The sequence below is a fragment of the Lepidothrix coronata genome, unplaced genomic scaffold (genome assembly GCF_001604755.1).
Source record: "Lepidothrix coronata isolate B3197 unplaced genomic scaffold, Lepidothrix_coronata-1.0 Scaffold57, whole genome shotgun sequence".
Taxonomy (NCBI): Eukaryota; Metazoa; Chordata; class Aves; order Passeriformes; family Pipridae; genus Lepidothrix; species Lepidothrix coronata.
Window position 1 is genome coordinate 2,257,913 of NW_016690237.1, and position 18,464 is coordinate 2,276,376.

Consider the following 18,464-nt stretch of genomic DNA (forward strand, 5'->3'; position numbering starts at 1 on the left):
AGAGGTGATAAGTTTGTAAATGCAATTACTTCCATGTAAAGTAATAAAGAAGAATAATGCTAACAGTATATGGACAATAGGAGACTATAAATTAGTTCTGATAACAGTTTAGAAGGAAGTTCTGTGAGTCCTTGCAGATCTCCAAAATTGTCAGCAATAGTCAGAAAAAGACCTTGTAGAAACGTATGCAGAGGAATGGCAAGTATGATCTGCTAGGAAAGACTAAATAGATTAAAACTTTTTGTTTTTACAAGAACAACCAAGGAAAGGGAGCAATGCATTAATAGCTTCTTTTAAAATTTTTGGTGAAGAACTGAAATCTGGAACTCATTGGCACAAGATGACACAAGGGATGTTAATGATAGGTAGGTGTAGGCAGTGCAGTATCAGTGGATAGATTCACTCATCTGTCCAATAAAATGCTGAGATCCATATTCAATGTTCAATAAAATATTCAAATCTTTTACCTTTTGGGGCTAAAAGGGTCTGTTAGGGGAGCAATCATCCTATTATTTTGCCCTCTCTCTCCCTTTCTCTCTTAGTTGTTTGTTTGTGGTTTTTTTTGTAATTCTTTCCTTAGGTATCTGTTACTCATCACTGACATCAGATATATGAGACTGCTTAGGGGGATCCTTGTTCTGACCAAGCATTTCTATTGAAATTTTTGTGCATTTTGGTTTGGATTTCTAAATATTTATAAATTTCAAAAATTATTGCTGGTTTACCATTGGTAGTAAATTTTATACAAAATATTGCAGATCCTGCAGGGGGAGAAGCAGTTTGTACAGACAAGTATATTTTACTAGTACAGTTTATATCAGATATGTCTTCAGCTATCTTAAACTAAATCAGCTGAAAATATGTAAAACACATTCTCTCTACCCCACTTCATCCTTAACTGCCCCTGCTATGCCTACAAAAATACTTAAGTTTATATTGACTCTCTGCATCTGCTATTTTTTGTTCAAACTTTTCTACTCAAACTGATTGCATAATCAATGTATAAATATATATGTATGCACTTTGTACAGAATATCTATATGTATGAATGTGTATTTATGGAACGTATGAATGTGTGCATGGAAAATAGATGTTCTTTTACTGTAAGTGAAATATCTCTTTAATTGACAGATTGTGCTGGTTTAAAAGTAAACCTGCAGGAGAAATGAACTCAACTGGAGAGCTTACAAGTCAGACTTACAAATTACTAAAAAGATTACGATAAATACAATGATACAGAGAACATTGGTTTTAACCCCCTAAGACAGATGTATAACCCAGGACCCTGGGACAAGAACAGAACAGTGTTCATTGGCCCCAGTGCTGAGCACCATGTGGTTCCCCTGGGGGCAAAGTAAAAGGAAAAGAAAACCTGTTGGTCCGGGTGATGGTCACAGTTCTGTTGAAGTGATGATCAGAGTCCTGTCAAGAGTGGCAGTTGCAGTCCTGTTGGAGTTCTGGTCCTCCTTGGGATCTGATGAGTGGTACCAGAAGTCCCAACCCCCCAGCATTATGTATGCTCAGGTTCAGGTGGGAATGCCCAGTACCTCCCTTGCCCAATTTGTAATCTGAGGTGTCGGATGTGCCCTGGGCAGCTGCTGCAAACAATCCATTATTAACAGTCCATCAGAAATGACATAGAGGGTGTAGAATACACAATTTTGGTTACACCCACATGGTGATAAACTGGTCCTGGCCTCTGTAACTTGGACACAGATACAGGAAAAAAACCCCAAACATTGATGTCATGTTTAGTCAAAATAAACCTGTAACACTTCTAAAAAAGCTCTCAAGTTGAAAGGTGATCATCAGAAACTTAGACTTATGTTTATGAATAAGAATAAAAGTGAACTACAACTTTACATTCAATATTAAAAAAAAAATCCATGTGCCACTAATTGCATTATATTTCCAGTTAGACTTGCTGATAGTTTGCATTAAAGATTTCTGGAACTCTTTGTTTAAGGAGCTCCAAAAGCAAGCCAGAAATTCTTTGGATTCAGCACATCTTATCTCAGTTCCTTTCTGGAATCTGAAACATGGTTTGACTTTAATATTTGCCGTTAACGTTTCAAATTTAGTGTCTGGAAAAATCTAAACTAGTTTTGCCTTCCAGTGAACAATATACTTGCCTCTGAGACTTTCAGCATCTCAGAAATATTACCCTCTCCAACAGTGGTTCATTGAAGTTTCAACGAATGCAATTTTCAAAATACTAGTGCACCAATAGTGTAGCTTTTCAGGAAGTGCTTTCTTTTTAGAGTGATATTCCTGGAACTCCCACAGTATTTTATTGCAGTAATTGCAGGTTAAGATTATGAGACAAGGAGGGAAGTACCATATAGAGAGAAAATATTTCACTAATAAAGAAAAATACTACAATATATTTTCCCAAAAAAGTTTACCACAGGTGCATTTACTTTCAAATTAAAACCATACTATTTTCTTGCATCCATAAAATTATACTTGTTAGTCTTGGCATCTACGACCTTAAAGAAAATATGCTTCTCAGAAATACTATAGAGAATCTAGTGGTTCTGGAAAAAGTAAAACATCAAGGGAACTTTCAACTTAATATATATTGGCACCTCATGACATTCTAGTCGGTGCTGCTTATTCAAGGAAGTAAGGAGATTTTGAAAGACCATTTAGCAAAAATCAGTCTGGTGGTGGATTTACAAACACAGTACCATAAAGCTGTCTGACAGAAAGATAGAAATAATATCCCATTTGCCATCAAAGCTGCTGCAAGAAACAGAAAAGAACAATTCTCTCCGGGCATGGTCAGTTTGAATTTGACAAATTCTCAGAGTTCATCAGATTGCCTAATGACACTGAGAAAGAACAGATACACCCCATTCCTACCCCTCCTTTCTTTTCTTGGTTCCTTAATATATTGGACGTTTTTCATCATTCAGTTACACCGCAAAACATTGTTTTCATTGGCAATGCTCTCAAAGGGAAAGATTAAACAATTTGTGTTCAGAAGCACATTGCACTGTAAAAGTCAGACTTCCATGAAGTAGTGTGTCTTTAAATATTTAGGGTGCTCGGAGGCCACTGGTGACTGAGCTCAATCATTTCATTCACTATGGACTCAGACCTAACTGGACAGACATCTTTTGCAGCATCAATTTGGAATTCTTCTTACATATAAAGTAGTTCTGGGGAAATAAAACTAATGCTTGTTAGGATCTAAGAGCTGAAATAACTATAAGTGATCTCTGTCTTCTCTTTATTGGCTAAATTTATCTAAAGTGTTACTTTTTACTTACTGTACTTTGCAATTTGATTGTCATGGACATTAACAGAGATATCTCATCAAATCAGTGTCATAGAGAAAAGCCCTATGTTCATGTGATGTTTATTTTTTCAATTTCTTTTTCCTGGAAGAAAAGACAAATTTTTTTCCATTCATTTTAATATGTTTTGTAAGCATCATCTTTCCACTGCTTTCACAAAAAAAGGCAGAATTTCCTTGAAAACATAGTTGGAGTTGAGACAAACATGACAACATATTTTTATGATTTTAGAAAACTATAAATAACAACTCCATGTAATAAAATTAGAAAAATCGGGTATTAAGAGTTATATTTCCACAGACATTGTCATAAGTTTAATTTTGTCCCTGTTTTATTTTACAGCAGTGTTTTCCAGAACTCTTATTCAGAAGTCCACTCAAAGTTTCAGTTCATGACTTTTAATCACAAGGACTAAAAGACACAAAGACTTTAGCCAGAGTTGAAACCTGGGAGGATCTATAAGTTCAGAGCAGACTTTCAAGAGACAGTCTCCAGGGGAAAAAAAGACAAGAAAGAGAAAAAAGAAGGAAGAGTCCTGGTCAGACTTCATATCCAATATTTCCAATACTTTTGCTTTTTTTTTCATAATGTATTATATAATTATTTCTATTTATTTTTTATGGAATTTTTAGGAATAAATGTGAAGAAGTAAAGGGAAAAGCTGTGAACAATTTAAAATCCAGGATGTAATTCATTAGTGAAACACATCTTCATTTTGCCTCGATAGAATAAGAACCAAATTCTTGCGCTAAAGGAAGCTTTACAAACTGTTGTCAAGACGAATAAAAAATAGGAAATTTTAAAGGGATCACTGAAATGACTTCTATGTTGAGTAACACTTATATTATAGGTAATGGCATCCCTTGAGAAATTCAAGTATTGTTTTTTATTTAACTATATTATGGGGTTTTTTTTCTTGGTTGTTTTGGTATAGTTGAGTGGCTTTGGGAGGTTTTGTTTGGTTTTTTTACAAGGAAGCAAATTACCTTTTTTGAACTGCTCATTTATTTATATTCAGAACGTCTGTTTTCTGGATGGTTAAATGATTCAGCATCTCTTTTCAGAAGCTTTTTCTGAAATCTGCTAAAATTTTCTCTTGTATGCAAAAGAATAAAGAAGATAAATCGGGAGAGGTTTGGTGGGTAAATTTTTTAAAATAACTTATAGATAACTGCTAACTTTTACCTTAAATAACTAAGAAGGACAAAGATTTGAAATAAGTAGCATCTTCTTTTTTTTAACCAAAGTAGCTGGTATGATTAGAAAAAATACAGTACTTCTTGGCCACATAATCCCTTGTTCAGGGAATCAGACAAATATAATTGACAATGAAACAAAAAAGATAATAGAATCTCATCCACTCATTATCATCATCATCATCATGGCTAGGCTTCGCAAACGAAGATTTGGGAGGGGCTCTACCCACGTTTGTAACAAGCATGCTGGTGGCTAAAAAGGCCAATACGAAATAGACACATCCGGTTGCAAAAGGCACAGCAGAAAGACTCCTTAGGTGGTATATTCTGCAAGACACAATTCTTTCTGTATTATCTTTTCTCCTCAAGAATGATCCTGCGTGCTTTCTCAAAAGAAGCAGCAGCATTATAGTGTGCCTCCAGACCTCCCGATTGGAGGCCAGAGTAGACCAGTTATGTTGATCAATATGGCCAAGGCTGAGATGTTGTTTCAGAGAGTCCTTGTATCTTCTCTTCAAGGCTCCTCTCATGCGGCAGCCAGAGGCAAGTTCACCATAAAGCAAGATCTTAGGGAGGCGGTGGTCCTTCATCCTTGAGACGTGTCCTGCCCAACACAGCTGTGTTCTCAGCAACATGGCCTCGATAATTGAGATTGCTGCTTGTTGTAGAATAGATGTACTGGTCACATAATCTGACCAGTGGATGTTTAGGATTGTACGGAGACAGCGTTGATGGAAGCGTTCTAGGAGATGCAGGTGGTGGCGGTAGATCACCTATGATTCAGATACATCTCATCCACTAAAGCATAGTCAGACAGCATATTTTGTACTTGACCATAGAACCTTAAAACAATAAATCAGGATCAATGTCCCATGTAATGTAATCTTCATTCAAAATAATTTTTCTAATGGCATGCCTGTCATATTATACTGAGCATGCCTTTCTAAACCATGTTGGTCTGGATACTTACAGTTGCAATTGCTGAAAAGCAGTAGGAAGATCACAGTCCATGTTGCAATTACAGTTACATTTGTGAAGATGGATTTTTTTCTTTTAATTTTCCCATCAGTTTGATTCCATTCTGTAGTAATTTTTTTCTATATTGTCACTCTACTAAAAGGTTCTTTACTCCAATCCGTGTTAGGACATAGCTAAAAAGATTGGGTGGAATTCACCCCTGAGGCAACTCCATTAATTTCAACAGATATAAATTGCGAGTTTGTCTAATGAAGATTAACTTAGCATCAGTGAATGAAACTGAAATATTTCCACAATTATAAGTGCTGTTATCTTTGAAAAAATATTCTGAATGATACAGAAAAATCTTAACATATTTGGAAGAAAAAAACACATATAAGTAACATATGCACACATCCTTTCCAATACCCCTATATTCTTTAATTTTTACTTATATTAATTTCCATCAGCCTTTAGGATTAGTCTTGTTGCTTGTAGCTGTGTTGCTCATTAATCAGGCTAAGAGCATGGCTCCTGAGCACTAGACCACAGGCTACTCAACTACCTAATACCTCCTTGCTTTTTGTCTGTCTGAAGAAAGCAAGGTCAGGCATTGTCCTCCGTAGACTGTGTGGGCCAGATCACTCTACTCTGAGACGAGAAAAGAGACTGCCTTCAGAAACACAGAAAAGACTTGTCAATTTTGCATGTTAGTACACACGTGACATTTGTGGCTACTGAGAACCACAGTGGGTAGAAGCCTGATCATCATTAGCAAAGGCCAGTTTAGTGCTGCCATGATGTTAAATAAGCCTAAATTTAAAGTCTAATGAAGTTAGAATTTTACTCTGATGATAATGTGTTCAGGAATGTCCACAAACCTTCTCTCTCTGTCATCAGATAGAGTGTCCCATGCTGCCTCTTGCCAACTGCAGAGGTGGAAGAAGCTGGCCCCCAGGACTCAGTACAGAAATGAAGTCTCATGCGGCACTTGTGAAACTGGAAATATTATAGAGATAAGATCTAGAGAAAATCTTGGGGTGTCTTCCTGTTAATTTTATAAAATTCTCATTCATTTTAGTGAGGTTGTTCTTTGAGTGCTACCTACTGCTTCTTACCATTTATATTTGAAGCTGAGTGTCTTTTTTGATGAAGATCCCTTCAGCATAATTTTTTATTATAATGCTTTATTGAATGGTTTTCTTGTGTGCCTGTTTACCTATATTTTGCAGGTTTTTCCCACTCCTTTTACTCTGGAGACAGTTTGGAAGGGAATTTTAGAGATTATCTAGATCTAACCCCCTGCTGTAGACCCTCCAGTTGTTGTTAATTATTATATTTAGGACAGGGAATCAGAACTAGAGACCTGAAATGCAGGATATAACAAAACATAAGAAGTTAGCTCTTCTGTATTTTAATTATTTTTGTACAATTTTTCTACAAATTTTTCTATACTAGATTCTTACAGTAAAAAATATGTACTTGAAACTGTCATATGAACAATGTCAACAGATTCAGACAGAACATTTTAATTTATTTTTCATTTAATTATTTTAATATTAATTTTTATTTTTCAGTGCTTGAAGTAGCTGTAAGAATTTGGAACATATTTGAGTACGATATTCTGAATGCTGTGAAATTCTGCCATAAGCAAAAACATACCTAAAATTATGTTTTAAAAAATATTCTCTTGTATTTGCTGATGGAGGTTGTGAAAACTCACTTAGCCTTTCCAGTTTGCCTTCTTTTTCCTTTCTGTTACAGAATTTTGATGGACTAGTAGCAGTTTGAGCTCACAGCTATTTGTTTGACTTTCTGAGAGTGATTGCCTCTTGTTTAAAAAGGAATCTTAATTGATGATAGAATACATACCTACAATATGTTCTCAGTCTGTTCATACATAACAGTGTGTATGTCCTGGAGAAATGTAAATGACAGAACCTCTGTTTCAGTGAAGTAATTACTGTTTTCACAGAGACTGGTAAATGTAAAACTCTGTGCAAATGATAATAGTTATTGCAACTATTATTTGCTTCCAAAGCACATATAGTATAGGTCCTTAGGTACTAAGAGAGAAAGTTGTACTACGTGTTCAGATTAAGAAGCAAAATTTCCTTTTACCTCTCTATTGACTACCCTTAAATTCAAATGTGCATTAGTAGATATTTGCTGGTTGCTTATATGTTGGCTGAAAGGGGAAGCTGGAAAGGAATATGCCTGGAATTAAGATTCTACTTCTCAGCTGATATAACTGAGATGGTTTTGATCCAGAAATCTCCGTATTCACTTTAAAAGGATTGAGAGAGGAAAAAAATATTGTCTCAGAAAACTACCTTCCTCTTTCAGTTGATCTGCTACTTAGATTGCTTATGAACTTTTCCTAAGAAATTTTGTTTGCTGTTTAAAAAAATGTGTGAACTTTGGCAAACATCTGTTATCTTTTCTCTTTTCTTCTGTACATCTCTTATAGTTATTCTGGTCATCTAATAGTTTGTCTAAATCAGTCATCTGGTGGTGAGTGGAAATGCAGATAGGTAATGTATTTCAGGATTATATTTCTACTGTAGTGATGGAAACAAATGAGCTCTCTCAGATCTGCTCATTGAGGCACAAAGCTTTATTAAAAATTACTACTTGCCATTCTATATCAAAAGGCTTTCCCTGTCTCTGCTCTGGTATGTTGTTGCCTCTAATTTTGTGACACTGATCTCAGAGGTGTGTGGCCTTTTTCACAGAATCGTAGAATCACAGTAGACAAAAGACTCTTAAGATCATTGAGTCCAACTGTAAGCCTTACACTGTCAAGTTCATCATTAAACCTTGTTCCTAATTTTAACTTCATTTTCCCCATTGCCCTTCCTGGAGAGGCATACCTTCTAGAACTGTTGTCATTCATTTGTGCGCTACTGTCATGTACACAAAACAATGATCTCAAAGCTGCCAGAAAAGTTGCAGTTCTATGGAAGTAAAACTAGCAACAGCAATAATTTCATAAGGAAATACGCTTAATCTTTTAATCTTGCACATCATCTATGAATTAAAATTTTGATTCCTCACTGGAGAAAGGACTGCAGTAGTTTTATATTGATAGCACTGGCAACCTCTCTCTTCTTTCAGTGATAAAGATGGTTAGAGGTAGATGCAACAACTGCTACAGAAATTCTGTAAAATTTAATCAGATTTGACACAAAATTCTATTGCTTTACTGCACAAAACGAAACTATAGACATGATGGTTCCAGTATGATCGTGACATGGAGTTTTATACCTCTATCTCACCCCAAATAAAAAGCTGTCAAATATTTTCCTGTGTCTGGATAATTCTCAGACACGGATGAGAGCAAGCTGGCTAAGTCTCATACAATTCAGACTTAAATGATTATTGTGGGATGTGGAAAGCAACAGGAGGCTTTGGATGAGGTTATATCATCTCCTCTGCTTTGAATGTATGTGCCTGGTTTTTGTTCATGAAGTTCTCAACATAGGGATCTGATTAGATTTGCAGTTGCTTCTAGATGATCAAACAGTACAATAGTACTAAGCCTCTTGCTTCATCTGCATCTGGTTAAGAGCTTGTGTGATTTCCTCCCTAAGCAGAGTCCTCCTCTTGTGACTTATAATTTTACTACCAAAATTGTAGAGTACAGCAAAAAATAGGAGGACATCTTAAATTCATGCTGAGGATATAAATGACAGAACACAGATGCCCATTTGATAGAAAGGAGTAATTTATAGTGAGCACAGTGATGTTTGCATGTAAGCATATGTATGGATGGCCATTTGGCTTCTTTGTGGAATTCTGAAGTCCATTTTGACTCAAAAAATGTCCAGGTAACTTGGCAATGATCCGTATGGGACACATTTTTCTCTCAGTTAAATGTGCAACCAAATGAAAGACAGAAGTACAGTCTGGAGTTCAAAGATATTTTTCCCTTGATTGACCTGAAATAATTTGATTTCTTTCTTTTCAGTTTTGCAACTAGAAAGATTGCAATGCATATTTATAATCTAATACACTTGTACTGATTTTGTCTGAGATAGAGTTAATTTTTTTCCTAGGCGTTTGTATGGTGTTATATTTTGAATTTGTGATGAAAAGTGTGTTGATAACATAGGAACATTTTAGCTGTTGCTGAGTAGTGCTTACACAGAGTCAGGAGCTTTTCTGCCTCTCACCCCACCCCACCAGTGAGCAGGCTGGGGGTGCACAAGGAGTTGGGAGGGGGCACAACTGGGACAGCTGATGCCAAATGGCCAAAGGATGTTGTTCTTCATCCCATGCTGTGTGGTGACATGCTCAGCATGTAACACTGGGGGAAGAAGAAGGAAAGGGGAGACATTCAGTAATTTGTCTTCCCAAGTCACCATTAGGTGTGGTGCATCCCCGCTTTCCTTGAGGTGACTGAACACATGTTCGTCCATGGGAAATGGGGAATCAATTCCTTCTTTTGCTTTGCCTCTAGCTGTCTGCAAAAGCAGCTGTTGCTTTACCTATTAAACTGTCAGCCCACAAGTTTTCTCACTTTTACCCTTCTGATTTCTTTCCACTCCTAGCAGGGAGGAGTAAGAGAACAGTTGTGTGGGGCTGAGTTGCCAGCTGGGATTAAATCATGACAGCACTGTACGTATGATAGTAAATGTGTCACTTCTCTGGCTCCTTAAGTGTATTCACACTGTATTTTTCTAACCTGTACTACCTTATTAAGAGTGAATATAGCAGAATATAACAACTTATTTGCAATTTCTTTTGCTTTTAAGTCTGAGTGAAACTATGCTAAGTTTCCACATTACTATCTTCCTCTATGTCTTCCTCCTATGTCTGCGTTTACGATTTGATTCATATTGGAAAATGATAAAATTCTTCATAGTACCTACATATTTGATAGCAACAGATGAATCTACACTTGAGTCAGTGGGACAAGGGTATTCAAAGGCAGATTTAGGTCCATTAAATTGTGCAAACCACTGGCAAATGTAGCCAAATCTTGCCCCTAACACTGTGAGTATTACATTATATGAGCACAAGCTTAAAAAAATAGATGACCCTTAGAGTAAATTGAATTCAGAAATGTGTCCTAGGAGATGTCCCTTAAATATCAGGTAGAGAGTAGTGCTTCTTTTATACTTACTCGCTGCACACATAGATGTTGATTTTATTTCTATGGAATTGCCAGTTCTTAGAAAAGTCATATGTCTACTTTTGTGTAGTCTGAAGTCCAGTGACTGTGGTATGCTGCAACACCTTTGGCTAAGGGTTAGTTAAAATATATATTTTTTTAATCATTTGGTCACTGTATCATAGCTAAACTGTGGATCTCTCTACTCTTTTGTCCTTTTCTAAAAGATAAAACCTGTTCCAACTGCAGTTATGGAGCATCCCAGTAACTGTGGCTTGCTATGCACCAGTCAAATTTGAGCACCCTTTGGAAATTATGTTACACCAAATCTTTGGGTTCTTCATTCATTATATTGGAGCCAAGTATGGATCTTCTACACTTGAGTTCAGAAATTAACCTGCAGATACATAGAGAAATTTCATGCACCTGGAAATATCCAATATGAGGGCAACTTGTACGTTACGTCTCGTTCTTCTTTTGAATATGGCCTTAGGCAATTTGTATTTACTTTGTTCAGCAGTTCAATACAATTTTAAGCCCATTGCAGTTTGTGTTGTTGGTTTCAGTTACGTATTCTCATTAACAGGATGTTAAAATTGTGTTGGGATGATATTTCCTCTTCTTTAAGGAGTTATTTATGACTTTTCAGGGGCTTATTTTTTATTTTTATTGACCTTCTCAAATAGAAAGCTAAATTAAACTTTTCTGCTTAGTAGAGCATAAAAATTGGGTCATTCTGCCATTTTCCCTACTGGTTATCAGCTGTGCACTCACTAAGTCAGTTTGAGGATGCTACCTTAGCACTGAAAATTGCAATTTGGAACAAAAAACATTAATTATTGAAGGGTTTTATGAGAATTGCCTTTGATAACAAAGTACTTTTGGAAGTTTTGACTAACTAAGCAGCAATATAACGACATTCGTCCTTATAGGAGGCATCAGGAGCAAGCCACCCAAACCAGTAATGAATGCAGTAGTTTTATGGTTTTGTTTTGTTTTGTTTTGTTTTTTTTTTTTCATGCAGCAAACAGATACCTGAGAACCAGTTGCTGATTTATTTAATTTAAAGAATAATAAACATCCTGCATCAGGTATTGGAAATAAGAAATGTGTTGAAGCTGAAAATATAAGTCTGTTAATTCACATAAGTATTGCTACTTAGACAGAGGGGTTTCTTTATGTTGGATAGAGAACAGTTTTGTTTTCATAATTTCTTGGCAAAGAGTTGAATTGTAATTGTCACCAGATGGGTGGTCTCAAGTGAGTTTAAACTAAGCAAATTTTAAGCAACACTTTAATATTCTGACCTTCTCATTGGGAAAATTCCATTTATAGGCCCTGTTACACTCTGTATTTTAAACTATAAGATGCCCAGAGCAGTTACATTTTATTTAGGACCTTTTAAAAGCATTTTGGTTCATTATAACCTCGAATTAGCATCCAGAGAAAGAGTCACCCACTCTTCTTTAAGAGAAATTATTTGAATTTAGTGAGAAAAATAAGATATTTTGACAAAAGGTTTTACAGGAGTAAAATACAACCAAGAAAAAAACATTTCACTAGAACATTCAGCAAAAAGACCCATTCCACAGAAAACACCCACTAAAAACAATCAATATTCTAGCTTTAGTAAAACACAATTCATTAGTTTTAAGTTACTCACAAGAGAAGGGAAAGACTAAAAGAAGAAAACAGATTAAAAGGGTAAACAAAGAGAGAAGTAGAGAGGGGAAAGAAAAAAATGGTTACCGTACAAGATCTGGTGGTTCACATGGTTCAGGTTGCAGGAAAGAGAAGAGACAGAGGAAAAGAGAGAGAAGAGAAAGGCTTACTGGTTCACACAGTTCAGGTTGCAGAAAAGACAGGAAGAAGCAGAGAGGGACTCACATGGAGTCTCATGTTATATAGTTTAGTTTTCCCTCCCAGGCAAGATATCCAGTCACTGACCACTTAGTGCCTTCCAGGCCAGGGTGATGGACTTCCAGGCCAATCACAGGCTGCAGGGGTGTGGTGTGGGTGGGCTACCAGGCAGGTCTGCCTTGACCTTGCATCTGCTACTCTGAAATATTTAGGGTCATCTGCAAAACAGAATTTCTATTTACCTTCTTCCTGTAGTCTGTTTGTCTAGCATAGCTGCAGCACAAAAATTGCAGTGATTTCCTTAATTCCTTCTATAGTGGATTGATACCAGTCAAAAACATCACTTCTTACTAGCATAGTCAAGTTCATTTCTTAGACTTGTGGAATAGATATGGTTTCATATGAAAAAGGTCCATCTTTAATTATTTTAGGGAGCATAAGTTTCAAATGAACTAAAGCAACATTATCTACACATTTAAGATACCTCAGATATTTGTAACCAGCTGCCTGGCTACACAGACATTATGAATTCTTCCACACTAAATCACAGTAGCAAGAACAGAATGTAGTTCTTTACGCTAGCTAGTGGATTTGTGACTTCCCTGGAATAGCTGGAGCTGTAAACCGCTAAATGGATAAATGATGCATAATGGTAGTTTCCTCATCTGTGACAGATGCAATAATGGCCTGGGCATATTTTGCAGGTAATATAAGTGAAAATTTTGTCCATTCTTCTTATCCCATAAGTCTTACATTTTGGACTTTTCTGCTAGAAGTAACATGTACTCTCTGCTTTTAAAAAATTTTAAAAAAAATCTGCAATGAATATGACAAAAACCATAAAATTCACCTTATTTATCTTCATAATAGTATTAGGATCATTCTTAGTTTCAGTTTTTCTTAGCATGCTATGCATATTATTTATACTATATCCGAAGACTAAAATTCCTTTAGGAATTTCTCTAGGAGAATCCTTCTTTTGCAAAGTTTACACTGTTTATTATGCTAACAATCTTTTGAGCTTTTTTATGTTTTTGCACTTAATTTATATGACAGACATATAAAGCCTTTTATCTATGACTGAAATATCTTCTGCTACTATGAAAAGAACTAGTTGTATTGCCAAGTTTGGAACGAGGACTTGAGGAAAGAGTTTTCAGTTTTCATTGGTTATTGCCTTTGAGTTACTTGTTTTCATATAACATTTCTCTTGAAATTATCAAAAATTGAAAATTATTTACAGAGATTATTTTGTAGAGTATTGTAGCCTGCTTGTTGATTTTGTTTGTTTTTTGATTTCTGGGTTTTTTTGACATTAAAGTAAAGGTTTATAGGTTGAAGAGGTTTCACGTCTTTAGGCAACTTAGGAGATCTCCCCAGTCACCAGACATAAATTTGTTCCTACTTGCATCCTGATTCCATAAAGAGACAAACTCTTGATGTAGAACCACCTCTTTCACCTACCTAGGGAAAGGAAATCCAGGGAGAAATCTGGACAGATTTAGACTAAGTCTTGGCTGTCACAATATTCTTATTCAGTGGTCTTAATCCTTGCAGCTAGATTTGACATAAACACATTCTGATATTTGCTTTAAAATTGACAATTATCTGGCATTGACCTTATTTGTTGCATTTGGTACAGAATGTAAGGAAAAAGATAGGTAAAATTTAATTTAACTTTAAATGCCTGTTGACATTAAATGCTGTCACGCACTGACTCTTTTACAGCAGAAGATACAAACAGGAGTATACCCTCATGACAGCTTCCCTCTCTTGTCTACATATAGAGACTAGCTTAGACAGTGGAGTCTATAACATATCCAAAAGGGTCTTACTTACCCAACAATTGAAAATTGTTTACTTAAAAAAAATTGGTTTTTTTGCAAATCAGACTATTCCAATCAAATTGGTTGTTTCAATATACAATTTTTGGCGCTTTAATTTCTTTCAATATACATTGAAAGAAAAAAGTAAAATTATGGTAAGAAATGGACACCTAATGGTAGAGAATGCTAGAGTACTAAAAATACTAGAGTAGCATCATCTGCTGCTGTCTGTACTTTGCTGATGCCTAGGAATCCAAATAGTCAGTTATGACCCTTCTCAGCTATGAGGTGTGAGGTAGAGCTAAAATATTTTCTTACTTCAGTTGAGATGACAGCCTATGCATTGAATGCATGATGAAAACAGAGCACTGCAAAGAGATCATGAGACAAACATTGCTTAGCTATATAGACTATGTTTTAGTGCACCAATTGCTTAGGGGCTTTGGTTTCTTTTATGCATCATGGCCAATAACGGTTTTAGGAAGAGAATTGATGGTGGATTACAAGATAGCTCTAGGGGGCTTTTAAAGGAGATGCTCCCAGGCATGAAAGGCAGCATAAGAGTAAGCCTGAAATTGCTTGCTGAAAAATGTAGCAAGAGTGATGAAGGTAGGCAGGCTTGGGCTCATAGAAAACAGAAGTGTAGGTACATAGTGTGAGGATTGGCCACCAGGGTACCTGCTAATAAAGACAAATAGTGTATATTTGATGAGATAGAAAGAACAGTGGAAGGGCATAAAGGGAAAAGAAGTGAGCTAGGAAAATATTCCTTACAGCAGCATTCTGAATAGATTTGCATGAGGCAAGATCATCTCTCAAAGCTGAAAAATAAGACTTTCCAATAAGCAAGATATGAGATGATGAGGATCTAGGGAGAGTTCTAACTGCAGAGACAGAGAGGAGTATGGTATCTTATAGCTATTATGCAGAATGAATCAACAAAAATTAGATGTAGCTGGGTTATGAGGCTCTGGAGAGTAGGTTGAGTCAAAGATGATGCCTAGGTTATGGTCCTTGATCTTATACTGAGTCTGATAGGTTCTTTAACATTAAATTTGTTGTTCATAATATTTTTTAGAGTAATTGTAAGAATATTTCAGTAGAATAAGGAAAAGACAAATGTCTTTTTCAAAGTAGAAAGGGAAAATTGTCTAGAAATGTAGAGGGAGTAGGGGAAAACCTCCTACAATACCTGTCTTAAGTGACATATATAACTGGCTTCCACCATTTGTGACAATGGAGTTTTGGGACAACAAAGGTAAAGGAAAAGCATGAACAGTAATTCAACTTCACAAGTTCAGTTCAGAAGTATGGGGCTGAATTGCAGATCTTCGTTCTCTATCATGTTCATTACCAGTGACATTTTATTAATTCCCTGCTCACAGTGTGCCTACCCATCCCAAGCTGGAAAGCAGTTCTCAAGCACCAGTTTGCCTGGATCTCTTAGATCCTGAAATATGCAACACTACACAGAAACTTCTGTGCTTGCTTTTCGCACTGACATTTTGGAATGCCTGTGTCATAATGTCATCACTGTAGGTCACTTTACTGGAAGGCTGATGGAAGGTTGTAATTTATGACAGAAAGGTAATTCTAATTGTGGACAAAAATGAATGCGGTTATTTTTAGATATTAGCAAACAATACCTTCTTTTTTATTTTTTTCCCAACTCTTTTCTATCACAGTTTAATTTCTTACATTGTATTTTTATCTATGTGTCTTATTCCTCGTTAATTTGATTATCTTGCTAACATGTATCTTTACACTTGGAGCCATGAATCCTCTTTCTCAATGCAGACAAATGAAAAAGGAATCCTTTTTTGATACATATCTGGCAATATCTACACCTACTTTTCAGACTGGGTTATTTTAAAATGTTGGTGCCGTTAGGGATTACATCTCTCTTTATCCCTTAATGTTACACTACATAACTTTCATTTAACTAGAATATATGTCTATGGTAAAATTTTCTTAGGCATTTTATTAATTTATTTACTTGTAGAACTTTTCTAGGGAGCAAATACCTAGCTATAACTCTGAAAATACAGGTCTAAACCATGTACCAGGTACAGATCCTTGGTCAAAAGGAGATTTTGAGTTAATAAAGTTCTCATAATGGGCTTTATATAGCCTTTTTGGGTAAAAAAAAAAAAAAACAAAAATGCAAAACAAAACAAACCAAAAAAGCCCAAACAAAAAATCAAAAGCATACACAGTAACTGAAATCCACTAACTGGTTTGATTTACTCACTTTGACTGGTACAGTGCACAGTTCTACGTGCACAATATGATTCCAGACTACTTACTTCTTGATTTGTTTTTCTATAATTTTCCCTATTGTTTTGTGTTAGAAAGAAGATTTCAAGGCTCACATATAAAAAATAGTTTTCAATCAAGTATTAAAATAACAATTAAATTAAAAATCTTTTTGGATATATTAGGACCAGGTTGTATTGTTGGTTTGTATTGCTTATTCACTGCTTATTTAAAATATTCTCAAAATGCTGCTTGTACTTACTCATGAAAATAATGAACTGTCACATGCATTTTACATGTTGGCCCTCCTATGAGGGCTTTTAGCAAGCTCTGCTCTTTGAGCAGCCTGTATAGTTTTAATGGAGATTGAGGCAGTGGAGAGAGGAAAGCTACAGAAAAAGATTATGAGTTAGGAAAAAAGGCTGTGATTAACTAGCTTGACATTCACAACCACTTTGGTACAAGGGGGAGAAAAAAATGCTTCCTGTGAAATAGCTGCACCGTTTAGAGCTGTTCATATTTGTTGTAAGCTATTCATCTTCAATTTTTTTCTATCTACTATTTTGTAGTTAATACTGCAATGCTGAATACAATTCATAACAATTAACTAATATTTTAAGTAGGAAATTATTATTTTTCTAAAGTTCTTTTAGTTGAGATAATTTCCTTCAGATTTTTTTCATTCTGTTTTTTACTATTCCAATTCTACTCCAAATAAACTTTACAAAGGATAACTTCTCTTTTCACGTACTGTGGATAGAGAAAATGACATCATTGAATGCAATTCACAAGGTAATCATACAGATAAATACTAAGCTAGCTGTTGTTGTGTAAACTTATAAGGAGGCTGTGATTTAAGTCACATTATTTAAATAGAGTGACATTTAATCTCCAGCTTTAAGGGAGGAACTTCTTTTTAGATGTGAATCTAAATTTGTAATCTTAATTAGCCATATTTAGCACCCAACAGTTGAAGAAAATCTGACTGAAACTAAGTCTTTGACTAGTTTTTAGCAGGAACATTTAGGGGATACTCTCATTGTTGAGGATGTTCATTAACCACCAGTCCCCACATTATTAGAGCACGGAAAAACTTTCATTTTACCTGATTAACTCTAGAGACAAAAATATTAATAGAAAAAAAAGGTTAAACTGGTGCTTCCCTTTTCCTAAATGTGCTACTATAATCCTAAATAATTTCTCATTTCCTTCTCTCTATCTCTCTGGTGAGTATTGACATATTACCACAAAAATATAAGACTATCTTAATAGGACTTATGAGCATTCTGTAAATTACACTATCCATTTTAAAAGACCTCTTTGCCACCACTTACCCTTTCCCTTACTCTAGCTAAACAAAGAAATTATTTCTGCTTTAGAAACCTGAAAATACTTGTTTTCTATGTGGTGGTGTGTTGATCCTGTCAAGTATCTAAAAGTAGCACAGCAGTTAGCTTGCTCCCCTCTACTCCAGCTGGACAAGGCAGTGAGCAGGAAGACTAAAAGTGAGAAAATTCATGGGCCAAGATGAAAGCAGTTTGAAGAGTAGAGGAAAAGGAAAAAAACCCCAAACAAACAAGTGATGCAAAGGTAATCCTTCACTACCTCCCACAAGTATGCCCAGCTAGTCTCTGAGCAATGGCTACAGCCCCACAGTTTTTAATAATGAGTTTAATTTTATGTTGCTTGGAATATCCTTTAGGTGAATTTGAGTCAACTGCCAAGGCTGTGTCCCCTCCCAACTTATTTTGTGTCTTCAGTCTACTCATTGCAGGGAGTAGGCTCTTCTTTTTTCCTAACCCTTCCCCTTCTTTTTTTCCTAATCTTTGCCCTTCTTTTTTCCTAACCCTTCCCCTTCCTTTTTCCTCTCCATTCCCCTTTTTCTTTCCTTGCTCCCCTCCTTTCCCCTTCCCTTCCCTTCCCTTCCCTTCCCTTCCCTTCCCTTCCCTTC